We start from the raw sequence: 16,177 nt of genomic DNA, 5'->3' as shown, positions 1-16,177 counted from the left end.
AATATACTGAAGAAAACTGTGTAGAAACATTAAAGCCTTATAGACAAATAGATAATAGATGATATGTAGTCAATATAGATATACATTTCAATCCAAAGAACAACTTAAGAGTAATTTTTCATAACAGAAAAGATCCTTCCCAGCAGTCTGGCACTGTACTAAATGTTAATGAGAGATTTTTCCAAGAATACAAGGAAAGTAATTTCAGGTAGAAATCTTGATCTGTACAAAATATTGCTTGACTCAATGGTAATTACTAAGTACATATAAAAAGATTTTTCTCCCATAATTTAACTTTCCTCAAACAAAACTTCATGAATTCCTTACTAACTTCGATGTCTTTTAGTCTTATTTCTAACATACCATTTATTCATGTATTTATATACTTGTTTATTTTATTTCCTACTGTCCTTGCTCTTGCTCAGCCTGTTCTTCTTGGCTTGTACTCTACCACTTGAGGCATGGCTCCAGCCAAGTTATTTTGAGAGTTATTTTGGAGGTGAAACCTTATAAAAATTTTCTGCCCAGTTTGGCTCTGAACCATGGTGCCCCAGGTCTCAGCCTCCTGGGATTACAGCGTGTGTGTGTTATCAGTACACAGCTATAACATATCTTTGTATTCTTTTCTTTCCAAGGTTAAAGCACTAGAAGCTTGGAGTGAGATGTCTTCAAGCTTACAGGAGATGGCAGAACACTTGGGAATGCTACATGAATGGAATTTGCAGGCATGAGATGCTAACCAAGCGTCACTTGCCATGTCTTTTCATTCTGGTTGTGTTTTCCTTCCGCTAAATGCAGGTTGTCCTTGTTTGTTTTTAAACTCATTGCTCCTTCACAGAGAAGTTTTGTCTGTGTTTTATTACAACATGCTGACTATGTACACTAAATTACCCAAGAACGTGTGAAATACAATATCAATATATTTTGTATTTGCATTCCTTTTTATGATCATTGACATGATTAAACTGTACACATTGAGTGCATTTCTACATTCAGTTTTTCCACATTTTTCTTTGTCTCTCACTTTACACCCTGAAGACAATTTCAGTTCTTTGACAAGGTCCACTGAAGGCAGCTCTATATTTACTCTGAACATTGGTTCATGATGAAGCAGGAGAAAGCAACATTGTGAATAAGAAACAAAAGCTAAGCTGAATTTCAGTAAGATAATACAATAATAAAGTCATGGAAATATTTAGAATTCTCTGAATGATGTGTAATATCTTTTCAATTTGTCTATAAAAATGTATCTGCTGGGATTGAAGAGTCTGCCATGATCAGCTTTATTCAACACCCAACAAATAATTTTTTTCAGAAGTATCTTTGCAATAAATATTTCTGAATTATTTGTACCACACTTTTGGGTTTTTTGTTTGTTTTTGTTTTGTTTTCATGGGGCTTAAACTCTGGGCCTGGGCGCTGTCTCTGAGTTCTTCAGCTCAAGGCTACCATCCTACCCCTTGAGCCACAGCCCCACTTTCTAGTGGTTAATTGGAGGTAAGAGTCACATGGACTTTAGTGCCTGGGCTAGCTTTAAACCTTGATCCCAGATCTCAGCCTCCTGAGCGTGAGCCACCGTGTCTGGCTATGCACTTCTGCATTAATGACGAGTTTTATGCAGCAACTATGTATTTTGAACATTTATTACAACTCATAAACTGTTGGGATCACTTTAATACCAAAAGATTCTTCATAGAACAAAAATAGCACATACTACCATTATACAAGTTCAATTTCTGCATGGCTTGTGGGGACTATGAAATTCATATTTTGTAGTGAATGCTATCATATAAAAGGGTGGCTTACCTAAATATGGCCCCAACTACGTTCATGTGGAAAGAAAATATGGAAACAAAGTTTTGAAAACTTTCTCTGAGAAACAAGACTGTAACTTTCTTAGATGATTAAAAATAATAAAAGCAAGCAAATTGCTGCAAACCCTCCAAAATCCTCAGATGCCCAATAACTATTACTGCGTGTACTCTCTGAGCTGCTTTGCTGGCTAGAGAGACGAACAGCCTCCAGTCTTCTTCCTATAATCATAAAGCTCATCCACTTATATGAGGATAAACAAGCTACCACAGAATGCTAATGGTGGAAACTTTGTGTTTTTATTTCACTGCTTTTCTGCTACTGCTCAGTTGAACATATGTGAAAAAGGCAGAATCACGGTAAGTGTAAAAATAGCAGAATATGTATATTTGAGGAATATATGTATATATATATATGAGAATGTGTAGATTGAGCAATATATTTGAAGACTTTAGATAATCCAGTGTGTTCAGAAAGCTCTGATCGTTTAGAATGGACAAGATTAGAATTTTGGAAACAGAATTGAGGGAAATTTAAAGCAAAATGATTTTCCACTCAATTTTTTATTCTTGATATAATAATTTTCCCTTATGATTAATCCTCACAGTGTAACACATTTTAGAGAATTTATTATAGTACTTTGATCATTTATAAAATACAAAATTAGAAATTTGCTTAAGTAATACTACTACCTGAATAGTGTTTTGATTTAAATTTGAAATAATTATTGCATTTTCCTACCTATGGTGAATTCATTTTTCACTCTCCTGTTAGAAATGTAAATTCCCAATAGTGAACTAATGAAATTTTCTAACAAGAGATTGAGGTGAGTATCTTTGCAAACGAACTAATGAAAACTGACATGTAAACTAAGGCTTGCTAGAGAATAAATTCGAAATAAGAATTTGTTATTTCAATTTCTCTACATTTCCCAAATTTGAGAATCCTGGGAAAAGTAAAAAACCACATCCCCAAAAATGAAATACGCTGTACATTGTGTAGCTTAGGAGACTTACAACTAGGACCATTATTAAGGAATTGCTGATTTTAATAATATTGTTCATTGCAAATCTGTACACAGTTTTTCCATTGTCATTCTAATGGCATAATATTCATTTACAATATCATAACATTTTCTAATTATAAAAGATTATTTGGAATTTTTTCAGTTCTTAGTTATAACAGGTATTGCAGCTACAAGTATTTTTGCACATTCATGTTTTTCTCAATTCTTGCATTAATAACAAATGTGATAGATTCTTTTTTAATAGTTTAATATGTTTAAGTACTTGTACAGAAGAATTGTACAAGGTTCCCCCAAAGACATGGTGCTTTCATTAATGTCATCCCTTTGAGCATTCTCAGCCACCCTTTCAAACCCATGTCTTCCTTCCCATTTCTTAATTTTTAGGTTATATATTGATTTTTTTGCCATTTACAAGAACAGTTTATATGCACAATCTTGACCTCTGTAATCATTTCAACATCTTCATCCCCCCTTCAAGCCACCTCTTCCCTTATATTTCTCAATTTTGTGGTACATTGCTATTGCTTGCATTTTGTTGGGCTTTGACTTAGTCTATTTAAAGAATTATAGGGCCGGGAGTTTAGCCTAGTGGTAGAGTGCTTGCCTAGCATGCACGAAGAGCCGGGTTCGATTCCTTGGTACCACATACATAGCAAAAAGCCAGGAATGGTTCTGTGGCTCAAGTGATAGAGCTCTAGCCTTGAGAAAGCCCAAAGATAGTGCCCAGGCCCTGTGTTCAAGGCCCAGGACTGGCCAAAAAGAAAAAAAGAATTATATTATTTGAGCTCTCTTTAGGGACAATTATACTTCAGTTAATTTGTTTGTAGCCATTTGCTTGCTGCCCCAAATGTTTACTTATAGACTTATAAGAACAAATGAGGGAAATCAGGCAACCTATGTTTATCTAGGTCTGGCTAATTTATTTAGTTTTGCTAATTTATAAGTGTGTTGAACTTTTCACAGTTGTTTCTTTAGTTTCCACATTTCTTTGTACAATTTGTCAGTTACAGTATATAAAATCTAATAATTCTGAGTGCTTGTTGAATGACTAAGTAATTGAATAATAAGTTATTTCACTTTTTATCTTTTAGAGTTGTGTTTGAGCCTTACAAATTTCTGAACTTAAATATATAATTTCTGCATTGAGGAAAATGAATTTGTTCTTAATTATACATACAGAGATATGTATTTTTATTACATTCATGTTAAATGATTTTTCCTTTTCATGTTTCCAAAATAAAATGTTTTGCTTTATCCTCAATTTGAATAAATAAAATTTTTTCAATACTTCTGTCTTATTGATTTTAGTATTTCAATATATTTTACAAAGTACTTTTTAATTGAATATGATTATTTCCTATCCATACTTTCCTATCAGTGCAAAACATTTGGTTAAGGCTTAGTTTTCTAGAGTTGACTAACATGTATTGCTTTCATTAAAAATATATACTGAACAACCTAGTGTTTAATGTTCAAAGTTTGCATGAAAATATTTATTTACTTTTAATATATATTGATATACTGTGATTATAACCACAAAAATGCAATTTAACATAATCATCTTCTAAACTGACATTTATGTATGTTCACGTATGTTTGTTGAGAGTAGAGAAATGAACTTTGGGAGAAGATCTTCACCAACCAAACAACGGACAAAGGCCTCATATCTAAAATATATCAACAACTCAAAAAATTGAATCACTCCAAAACTAACCTCCAAAGTAACAACCATCCCATTAAAAAATGGGCCAAAGTCTTCTTTGAAGAAGAAAAAAAAATGGCCTACAGACACATGAAGAAATGCTCAACATCTCTGGTCATAAAAGAAATGCAAATCAAAACAACTCTAAGATTCCACCTCACTCCAGCTAGAATGGCCAGGATCAGGAAAACGAATGACAACAGATGCTGGAGGGGATGTGGCCAAGAGGGATCACTACTACCCTGTTGATGGGAGTGCAAACTCGTTCAACCACTATGGAAAGCAGTGTGGCAGTGCCTCAAAAGGCTAAACATAGAACTCCTCTATGACCCAGCAATTCCACTACTTGGCATTTACCCAACCACCCAGAAACAAGGACATACTAAACCCACTAGCACAACAATGTTCATTGCAGCACTATTCACCATAGCAAAGATATGGAACCAACCTAGGTGTCCCTCAGTTGATGAGTGGATCAACAAGTTGTGGTATTTGTACACAATGGAATTCTATGCTGCTGTCAGAAGGAATGACATCGCCCCATTTGTTAGGAAATGGAAAGACTTAGAAAAAATCATATTAAGTGAAGTAAGCCAGACTCAAAGGAACTTAGGCTCAATGGTTTCCCTCATTCGTCATAATCAGTAGAAACCTTGGGCTCTACTAGCAGAGATTTGCAATAGAGCAAAATCTTGATACATAAGGACATATAATGTGAAGCTAATTGAAAGGACCTCCAGGATAGTGAAACAAAAGCCATATAATGAATGATTGTTGTCCTTAATGTACTATATTGTCTCTCATCTCCTTTGCTGTCCCTTGGTTATCTCATATTGGTATAGTATCTCACTTTGTTATCTGATATATTGAATTTATTTGTATTTGGATATTTGAAATTTGATAGGGAAGGGGGGAAAACCAAGACGGGTGGGGGGTGTGGGGGGGAGGGAAACGGGTACCAAGACATGTGAAAGGGTATCAATGTATGTGAATTAATGCACCTTCTATCTGACAAATATCATGTAACCCTTTTACTAATTACAATAAAAAAAGAAATGAACTTTCAAGAAATGTGTGGCAATAATAATAATAATAACTTCAAATGTCAATAGCTTCAAATAGCACAAGTTAATATTTAAAAGTTTTATTTATATGGAGAACAAAACAATTTGTATCAGTTAATACCAAGAGTTTTGTGGAAATAAGGGTAGTTTATATATGCAGCCTCTTTAGCATGGAGAGTGTCTGCATAACGCAGAGAAAGCTACAGTGGCTTAGGTTAGCCCTGCTATGCCTTATTTTTGGAAATGTTATTCCCTTTTTGATGTGATTTTTCAATCATATTTTTATGTTATAGATTTAGTAATATATGGCCTATCTAGAAATATTTTAATTTTTTCCAGTTTCATCAGACCACTGAACTGTAATTTTTAAATTACACTGAGGTTTCACTTGCACATGACAGTTTATAAATACAATGCCTCTTGATCCATGTCATCCCTTCCTTTATTCACTCCCATTGCTCTCAAGCCCACTCATCTCTTCAAATAGGTTGGTTCTTTTCCATATATGTACCCAAACCTTCCTCTTTCCATTCACCTCCTTCCCCTCCTCTTGACATCTGCATGCCAACCAAACATTGGTTTAGTGTTAAAATTGTATGTTTGTTGTTTGAAGGGATTACAACACAACATTGCAATCCTTCCCTTATTATAAATATTTTACAATATTATTAAAATACTATTTTCTTAATCTGCATTTATTTTATGGCGAGGGATGTTGAACATCTCTTCATGTGTCTTGTGGCCATTCTTTCTTCCTTTTCATAAAAGTCTCTAGCCCAGTTATGGAGTAGATGTTTCTTTGAGGATTTCTTTTCATGGGAGTTAATTTTTTTGAACTCTAAATATATTTTTATATGAGATCCTTTTCTGTTGTATAACTAGTGAAGATCTTCTCCCTATCTCTGGGCTTTTTCTTTATCTTTATTAGCTATTTCCTATGCCATGCCGAAGCTCTGTAGTTTAATGTAGTTCCATTGATCTAGCTTTTGTTTGATTTATTGTTTCTGGATTTTTACTTAGGAAGTTATGACTCTTGCCATGAGTCTCTAGTGTTTCCATTATCCCACATGTAATATTTTCACAGTATATGATCCACTTGATGTCTTTAAACCATTTGGAATTAATTCTGGTACAGGAAGATAGATAAGGATCTAACCAGTATTCTATATGTATAAACCAATTCTGCCAGCATCATTTGTTGACGAGGCTGTCATTCTTCATCCTGTATTTTTTACTCTCTTATTAAAGATTAGGTGGCAATAGGTATGTGGGTTCATTTCTTGGTCTTCAATTCTACTCTGTTGGTCCCCAGGCCCTTGGCCTGTATCAAGCTGTTGTTTTCATCATTATGGGTTTATAATAGAGTTTGATGCTTGGAATTGATATTCTCCATCACGACTCTTCTTAATAAAAATAGTTTTTGGTATTTTGGGGTCTTCTACTATTCCACATGAATGTTGGGATTGCTTTTATTTCATTAAAGACTGTTTGGGTGATATTGATGAGTGTTGCATTATATTTGTAAATAGCTTTTTACAGTATTACCATTTTCACAGTGTTAATTCTCCAAATCCAGAGCATAGAAAGTTTTATTTTGGGAGGTTTTTTTCATATATTTTTATTGTAATTAATAGAAGGGTTACATTATATTCACCAGATAAAAGGTGCAATAATTCATAAATACTGATATATGTTTTGATCCCCATTTCCCCCTCACACCCCCGTCCCTCATCTTGTTTTCCCCCCTTGCATGGAAAGTTTTTTCCAGTTCCTTAAATCTGCTCTAATTACATTTTTTTCCCTAAAGTTTTCATTATAGAGGTCCTCACATCATTAAGTATAAATCTGCCTGTTCATTTGTCATATACAGCTTTTATTATATTGAGGAATGTTCCATAGATTCCTAGCTTCTCCAGAACTTTTATGATAAAGGAGTGTATGAATTTGCAAATGTTCTTTATTTATCTTTTGAGATGATTATGTGGTTCATGTCCTTGCTCTTACTGATCTGTTGAATTACACGAATTGATTTGTGCATGTATATTGAGCCAGCATTAGTTCCCTCAAATGAATCCTATTATTTCTCACTATTATTTTTTGATTAGTTATTTAAGTTGTTTAGACAGAATTTTATTTACAAATTTTGCATTGATTCATGTAATAAATGGGTCTATAGTTCTCTTTATTTAATGAATCCCTACCTAGTTTTGGAATGAGGATTATGCTGACTCCATACAATGAGATTGGCAGTAATATTTTGGTTTCTATTTCATTGAATACTGAGATTTCACTTCATCCTATTTAGAATGGCCATCATTAAGAAAACTAATAATAACAGATGTTGGAGGGGATGAGGCAAAAATCCTCCCCAAACAAACAAACAAACAAAAACAAAAACAAAAACTAAAAGCGCTACTACACTGCTGCTGGAATGTAAAGTTGTTCAATAATGCTGGAAAGCAATATGAATGTTCCTCAAAAGATCAAGTATAGATCTTCCCTGTTATATAGGACTTTCACTCCTGTGCATTTACCCAAATGTCCACAAACCATTCTACACTAATTCCACAAGCACACTCACGTTCATTACCGCTTTATTTACCATAGCCAAGATATGGAATCAACCCAGATGCCCCTGAGTAGATGAACAGAACAAAAAAAAATGTGGTAAATATGCTCAATAGAATTCAATGCTTACATCAGAGAGAATGACATTTCCCCATTAGTAAGGAAATGGAAAGACTTGGAAAAAATTATATAAAGGAAATAAACCAGACCCCCCAAAACACAGGCTTCATAGTTTTCCTCATTTCTAATAACTAGAATACACGTTAATTCAATGAATAGTAAAATACAAATGGTGAAGTTTGGGCATGATTAATTAAACAGCAGGCTAAGCATTGCACAATGAGAACATAGGGGGATATTCTCAGGAGAGGATCACAAGGATTCCAGAGCAATGTGCATATGATCATATAAAGTGGTGCTTATCAAAATAAATTTCAATAAATGGAAACAAGAAAATTTTTTTCATTTTTTTATTGTACATTATATTCACCAGATAGAAGGTGCATTACTTCACATACATTGATACCCTTTCTCATGCCTTAATCCCCACTTCCCTCCCCTCATCCCTCATCTTATTTGACCCCTTGCCCTATCCAATTTCAAATAACCAAATACGCATTTATCCAATATATCAGATAACAAAGTGAAATACTGTAACAATATGAGATAACCAAGGGACAGCAAAAGAGATGAGAGATAACATAGTACATTAAGGACAACAATCACTCATTATATGGCTTTTGTTTTAATATCCTACAGGTCCTTACATTTGGTGTCATACTATATGGCCTTATGTAACTAGGTTTTGCTCTATTGCAAATCTCTGCCAGGAGAGCCCAAGGTTTCTACTGATTATAACAAATGAGGGAAACCATTGAGCCTATGTTACTTTGAATCTGGCTTGCTTCACTTAATATGATTTTTTCTAAGTCTTTCCATTTCCTTACAAATGGGGCGATGTCGTTCTTTTTGACAGCAGCATAGGATACAAGAAAATTTTTATTGAATTCATTGCAACTATTTTTTCTTTCTCTTTTTTCATTGGTTTATTCCCCGTTGTTACTGTTTGTTCTTTTTCTTTCTTATTTTCTGTACACTTTGTCTTGTATAGGTTTATCTGAATTCAGAAAGGGTAGGTAAATCACAGAACCCATGGGATAAATGGGGAACCAATGCAACTGTGACACTCAGTAGACACTATTAGAAATGAACTTCACAACTTTGGTAGGAGAGGAGTTGGGAGGGTGGGAGGAGTGGAAGACAATGAGGGAAGGGTCAACATTGTTCAAAAAGATATATATCCATTACCTTACTTATGTGTCTCTGTGCATTACCTTTCAAAATAATATTTTCATATGTATATAATGATCAATAATCATTATATATTTCACTATATTGAATATTGAAATTGTCCAGTTGCTCACAATTAAGAAAAATATTAAATGATATTCCTTGCATACATATCGTTATCTTTATGCTTTTTAGTTCTTTCAAAATAAAATTTAGTTCCTTTAAAATTGAATTATGGAGCTATGTCCCCTAGCACATACTAAATTATTTTCCAGAAGCCTGATCTAATTTATGATACAAGCAGTAGTTCCTAAGTCAGTATAAGCTTGCCAACAGTAAGTGGTATTTTTGAAATCTCTGCAAGCTTAGTAATATAAAAATGTTATCAGCCTGAGGTTCCTTCTATTGATAGTCATGTATGCTTTTTTGCCATTAGAGTTTATTTTCTATTAGTCACTTCTAGGCAAGGAGTGTCAATATGTGTCTTTATTCTTTTGTAATTGTTGTTTAACAAGAAAGAAATGTTTGTATTTCCCCTCAAATCATTTTTACTTGCTTTAATTTGTGGAGTGCTTTACTCATTAATGAACTCAATTTTACCAACATTTCCTTGGGATTTTCATGAAAATGGCAGAGGATTTTAATGTATTTTCCCAACCACTGTTTATGAACTTGAACTTTCATTTGATTGTTTTATTCATTTTTCTATATTAAAATTTATTCAAGGCCAGAAGTTTGGCCTAGTAGGAGAAGTGCTTGCCTACCATGCAGAAGACCCAGGGTCCATTCCTCGGTACCAAGCTCAAGAACAGTGATCAGGCCCTGATTTCAAACCCCAGGACCGGGGAAAAGTTTATTCAAAGAGAGTTATTTCTTTCCATGTATTGAATAATATGAAGATTTATTATGCAATATGAGGATTTTTTTCTGTTTGGTGGACTACTTATTCCACTATTAATTGAACATATTTATTCTCTATTCTTTATTAGTGAAAAGTTCAGAATATAAAAACATATTTTACAATTTTTTTCTTAATGCATATTTACTCACTGGGTGCAGGTAATTCACACCTGCAATTCCAGCAAATCAGGAGGTTGACATCTGAGGCTCATAGTTTGAAGTCAGCCTTATTACAAATATCTAAAAAAGTCTTCATTTCCAGTTACCACCCAAAAGCCAGAAGTGGATGTGACTCAAACTTTGAGCAAAAGAGTCAAAAAGAGTTCACAGTCTGATTTCAAGCCTCAGGGCTTAATTAATTAATTACCCAAGATGTAGTATTTTGTAATAGCAGCACAAACTAAAATAGTGTTAAAATATTAATTTACAAAAGAATAAAATTACCCATATATTTACTCATAACCTTACAATACCAGGATAACCTAACAATAGTTGCACATATTTTTATAAACAAATACATGCATCTAGAGATATAGTTTGTTTACAAATATAATGATTACAGAATTCTATTATACTTACTGAACATTGATCATATATTTACATTCTTTCCACTATGTTCTATTTTGGATTATCTAGTAAAAAATAAAAGAATCATGCAATTTATAGAACTGTTGTCCTGTGATCTTACCTTAAAATTATGAAAATAAATTAAAGTTTATGAAAATAAATCATGCAAATAGTTCCTTTTCATTACTGATACCATGAAGAACATGAGCAAGCTTGAAAAGAATATAGCAGGCTGAGAGATTGGCCTAGTGGTAGAGTGCTTGCCAAGCATGCCAGAGGACCCTAGCTAAATTCCTCGGTACTACATACATAGAGTAAAGAAGTAAGTGGTACTGTAGCTCAAGTGGTAGAGCTCTGCCCTTGAGAAAGCCCAAAGACAGTGCTCATTTGGGACTGGCAAAATTAATAAAGACAATGGCAAAAGTACTACATGCTTTTTGAAGAATAGCAAAGTTAGATAAATGCATTGAAGCTGTGATGATTTCTCCCAATCATAAATAAATAATTAAATAAATCATCCAGAATTTTGCCAGACTTTGGTAGAAAATACTGGCTAATTGATTGATATTCCAGATATCACCCAGAGGCATACACTTCTTATGATTATTTCCACAAGTCCAAGTTTTTGTGCTCAATGCAAACTATGTGGATATGGATTGGATGTATGGTCTAGTGATAGAGTGCTTGCTTAGCATTCATGAAGCCCTGGGTTCTATTCCTTGGTACCACACACACAGAGAAAGAAGGAAGTGATGCTGTGGCTCAAATGATAGGGCACTAGCCTTGAGAAAGCTCAAGGACAATGTCCAGGCCATGTATTCTACCTCTCAGACTGCAAAAACAAACAAACAAAAACCAAACTATCTGTATATGTATTTCAGTAACTTGAAGTCAAAGTGTGGGCATTTACTTCACAATGCTGCTTGAAAAATACATTGTTTGAAATATTTCTATCATTTTAAAAAGCATTCAAAATTTGATTTTACCCACATATTATGATACTATATTATAATATGTAAATATACATATTTCTCCTGAAGCCACAATGCTAATGTAAAAATTATTACTTAGATTGCTTGTAATTCAATGAACAGCTTACTAGCTAAAGGGCCTGTGCAACTAAAATATTAATATAGATATAAAATTTGAATGACCCTTTAGCAAAATGTGACAAGAACAAAATTACATTGTCCCTGTGAAGTCTCTCCTGCTTTGTCATTGATTGAGTTAGGGAAGTCTTTGTATTGGTCTGATCTAAAGTAAAATTATGAATTTGGCCTACTATCCATGAATATAGATTGACAAGTATACAGTTTTTGAATTACACACTTTTTGATATGCAGATAATCACAACAGTCATAGATTTTATAGAAAATTAAAGCTGTCATCAATCATTTGGGGATGGGAAAGGTTATCTTCAGTAAGTTTGGTCACTACAACTCTAATTCAATTCAAGACTAATTTTTATGCCATTAATATGCAATCCAACATACACTTTGGTAAAGTTCAATTGCTATTGACAACTGTCTGCACAACTTTGTCCTTTCTTCAATAAGAATGGAACTGTGAATGCAACTGAACACAGCATGCCTTTCCCCCTCATGGTTCATAATTACAGAAACACCTGGCAAGCAAGAAAATTTGTTGACTCACGATGATAATTCATGAGACTCAAGGGCTCTCCATATATTTCACTTCCAGCCAAAATGTCTTCAAGTGACTGACGAGTGAAGCAAGAATAAACTCAGTGGAAAATATCCCTTACTGTGACTGTTTTGAAGGAAAGCCTACTTATAGTGTGCACCTGTTCCACTTGATGTTAAAACAATTTTATCTGTCTTATTGAAACATCGTGCTTAGGAGCCATAAATTTTGGGTGTGTTAGGAAACAGACACAAGCTTCTGTTGAACCTGTGTTCTTGACTTTCTTTGTTCTAGCATGTAAATTTGATATATAATAGCCTATGTTCCTTCTTCCACATGTGCCGTTATACACATTGTTCTTGTTTAATATTACAGGCTACAGAAATTGATAATCTCTCACAGGTTAATTTAAGCCCAAACATCTTAATCTCTATGAATTATCCTGAATTTTTGGCAACATGTACTATGTATCTAGTCTTCATACATATCAAGCATTTTCAAGAACTTGGAAAAATCCAGAAATGAGCTACAGTTATAACTTTTTCTAGATATATGACAAAGGACCAAACTCCCAAGAACATTATTTCAAAATCTACTTAAAATGTTCGGCAAATGTATCATTTGGGTTACTTACTAAATATCAAAAACCAATCTGAATTATTTATTTGCTTTAATCTAATGTATCCACCAGATACAATTAGGTTTTCCATTTTATGCTTAAATGAAATTTCTAAAATTTAAGCTCATTTATTTACTCAAGTTGTAAAAATATGATTCATATACAAATCTGATTCACACTGTAAATTCTCTAGCTTGAGAAGTAAAGGTTTTTATTTATTTTTTTTTGCCAGTCCTGGGGCTTGAACTTAGGGCCTGAGCATAGTCTTTGGGCTTTTTCCTCAAGACTAGCACTCTGCCACTTGAGAGACAGCACCATTTCTGGTTTTTTATATGTATGTGGTACTCAGGAATCAAACCTAGGCAAGCACTCTACTCTAGGCCAAACTCCTGACCCAAAACGTAGAGGTTTTAGAGAGAAACTTCGGTAGATTTTGAGAATAGACTGCTTTCAAATATTTATCTTACAGATAAGTAACTAAAATTTCTCTGAACAAAGAAAAGTCATTAGCTATTGCAAATTGTTGTATTTGAAATAAATACAATAGCAACGCATGTAGACATAAACTTAAAATCAATTTCACATTCCTAAAGCAAATTAAATCAACTGTAAAGAGAATTTATTCTTGACTAAAATTAAGATAGTCTATCTTGAACTATATATAATAAAAATTATACTATACTGAATTACATGATTGTTACCCTATGATTTTTTCAAAATTATATGAAAGCTGGTGAAAGACGCCAAAATAGCTTTGCCATAGAATGTTGTTTGTTGTGGAAGTTTTTAGTGGATTTACATGAGCAACAATAAGATGCAGTGTCACGGAGAAAGGATAAAGACCCAGTTTCCAGCTGAATATGTGAAGGCTCTTGAGGCAGGTGGTATAGTGGTCTTTGTCTTATCATAATTGTGTGGAGCCTTCCCACATCCCAGAGGATCCTGTCAGATCCACAGCTTGTACTTCAATGTCTGAGCCACATTTATGTGTGGTGTTATGGAAAGAGTGACTAATGAATGCATCAGCTAAGTTGCAGCTTTGAGACTGGAAGCTGTGAGAGAGAAATGGTACCTTTTGACATTACAGTTTCTTAAGGTGCATCATTTGTTATGATCAAACTGAATCATCACATTGATGGAAATGAAAAAGAAATGGAAATGGAAAAGTAAAAGGGAACTCATCCTAAAAACAGAATAAGAAAGTACAATATAGGCTAACCAGAGTTTATTCATTCCAACACTTAAAAATGAGAAAGGAAGAGCTTGTGTATCTCTGATAAAAATAGTAACATGTGATTGACCCTGTGTCTCCTTTTATTATGGCCATTCCCTCTAAAGTCATATTCTTTGAAGTTCAGTCTTACTCATGCTATGTCGCCAGCCATAAGATTTTGAGAAAATTAGAAAGCCCTTTCTATACTAGGGAGTTACTTTTATGTTCATGACTTCCATTACTTGTTAACACAGTATAGTAGCTTAGAACAATAGCAATTCAGCATGATAAGTTTTGGCCTCTTAAATGCTGAATCTAATTAGTGCAAGAACAGTCTTGGAAGGTACTTGAGTTGAATGAACTTGGTTATAATTATTATGGACTTATCATTAGTAAGGAGATATTCCTCATGGATACTTTTACTCTATATACTTCAATAGGAATGAGAAAAACAAGATAGAAATTGCTAAATATTTGTGAGAGACTTAATTCCTATAATCTGAGAAAAAAACAAACCTCGGGTTCTTCCAATTTCAATTTCATTATATTATACTAGAAAGGACTTCAGTGGTTTAAATGCCAAGAATTTTAATTAAAATGATTTCTAAACTGCAAAAGGAAACTGGATGTCTAGGAAAAGTAGAGTTATTACTTGTTTCTGTAGTGAAAATAATAATTCAAAACTTACTAAAAGCTAAAGTTCATTTGCAAAAACTTAAAATTCCAAGGTGTACTGTACTCAGCAGACAAACATCTTTGAAAATGCATAAATGATCATATAACTAAGTCTAAGAGATCTGTCTCTCTCTTGTCCACATGAAAACACTGACAAAATAATAATTGCATAACAATATCTTACAGTAAACAATAGTCGGCTCTAATGCTATTTCTTACACTTTTGGTTTAACAGAAAAATTACAATGCTCTTAAATGTAATCAAGGAGTGCATTATAATGCAATTTAGATCTATAGTTCTCTGCTTGTATAATACAATGTAAAATCACTTGAAAACCTAAATGAGTAGATAGAAATTTATAATTGGGATCTAATTTACAAATGGAATCTTTGCAAACACAGTTAAATACAACTATTTTATATTGGAGTGAGCTCCTAGTCCAGGATGACAGATGGGTTTGTAAAAATGTGTACAGCCGGGCAGAGTAGTTCATGCCTGCAATCCTAGCTACTCAGGAGGCTGAGATCTGAGGATCAAGGTTCAAAGACAGCCCAAGCACAAAAGGGCCTGAGACTCTTATCTCCAATTAACCTCTAGAAAATGGAAAGTGGGGCTTGGCTCAAGGTTAGGGTGGTAGCTTTGAGCTGAAGATCTCAGGGACAACTTCCAGAGTTCAAGCCCCATGACCCACAAAAAGAAATGTGTAAAGATTTCAACATAAGCACAAATACATGGAAAATTTCATCAAAATTGCAGGTGAGGTATAGGCTGAGAGAAAAACCAGCAAAACCTTCACATCCTAGTTATCCTAGCCAACATCTGGACTTTACACTTGTCGCCTCTAAAACAGTGAGACATAAATTTTATTTTGTTTAAGCCACCTTGTGACAACACTTTATTAAGGCATTTAAATAAACTAAAACATTTCCATAATTCTTTCAAAGTATCTATGTTCTTATATTTAAAGAAGTTCAGATTTTACCATCTTCTTTATTACTCTTTCTTTCCTTTTCTTAATTTTTTAATTGTATTTTATTGTAGGGTAACATATAGAGGGGTAACAGTTACATTCATCATGTAGTAAGTATATTACTT

This window comes from Megascapheus bottae, chromosome 12 (assembly GCF_031878675.1).
Source record: "Megascapheus bottae isolate mThoBot1 chromosome 12, mThoBot2.hap1, whole genome shotgun sequence".
NCBI lineage: Eukaryota > Metazoa > Chordata > Mammalia > Rodentia > Geomyidae > Megascapheus > Megascapheus bottae.
This window is presented reverse-complemented; position numbering follows the sequence as displayed.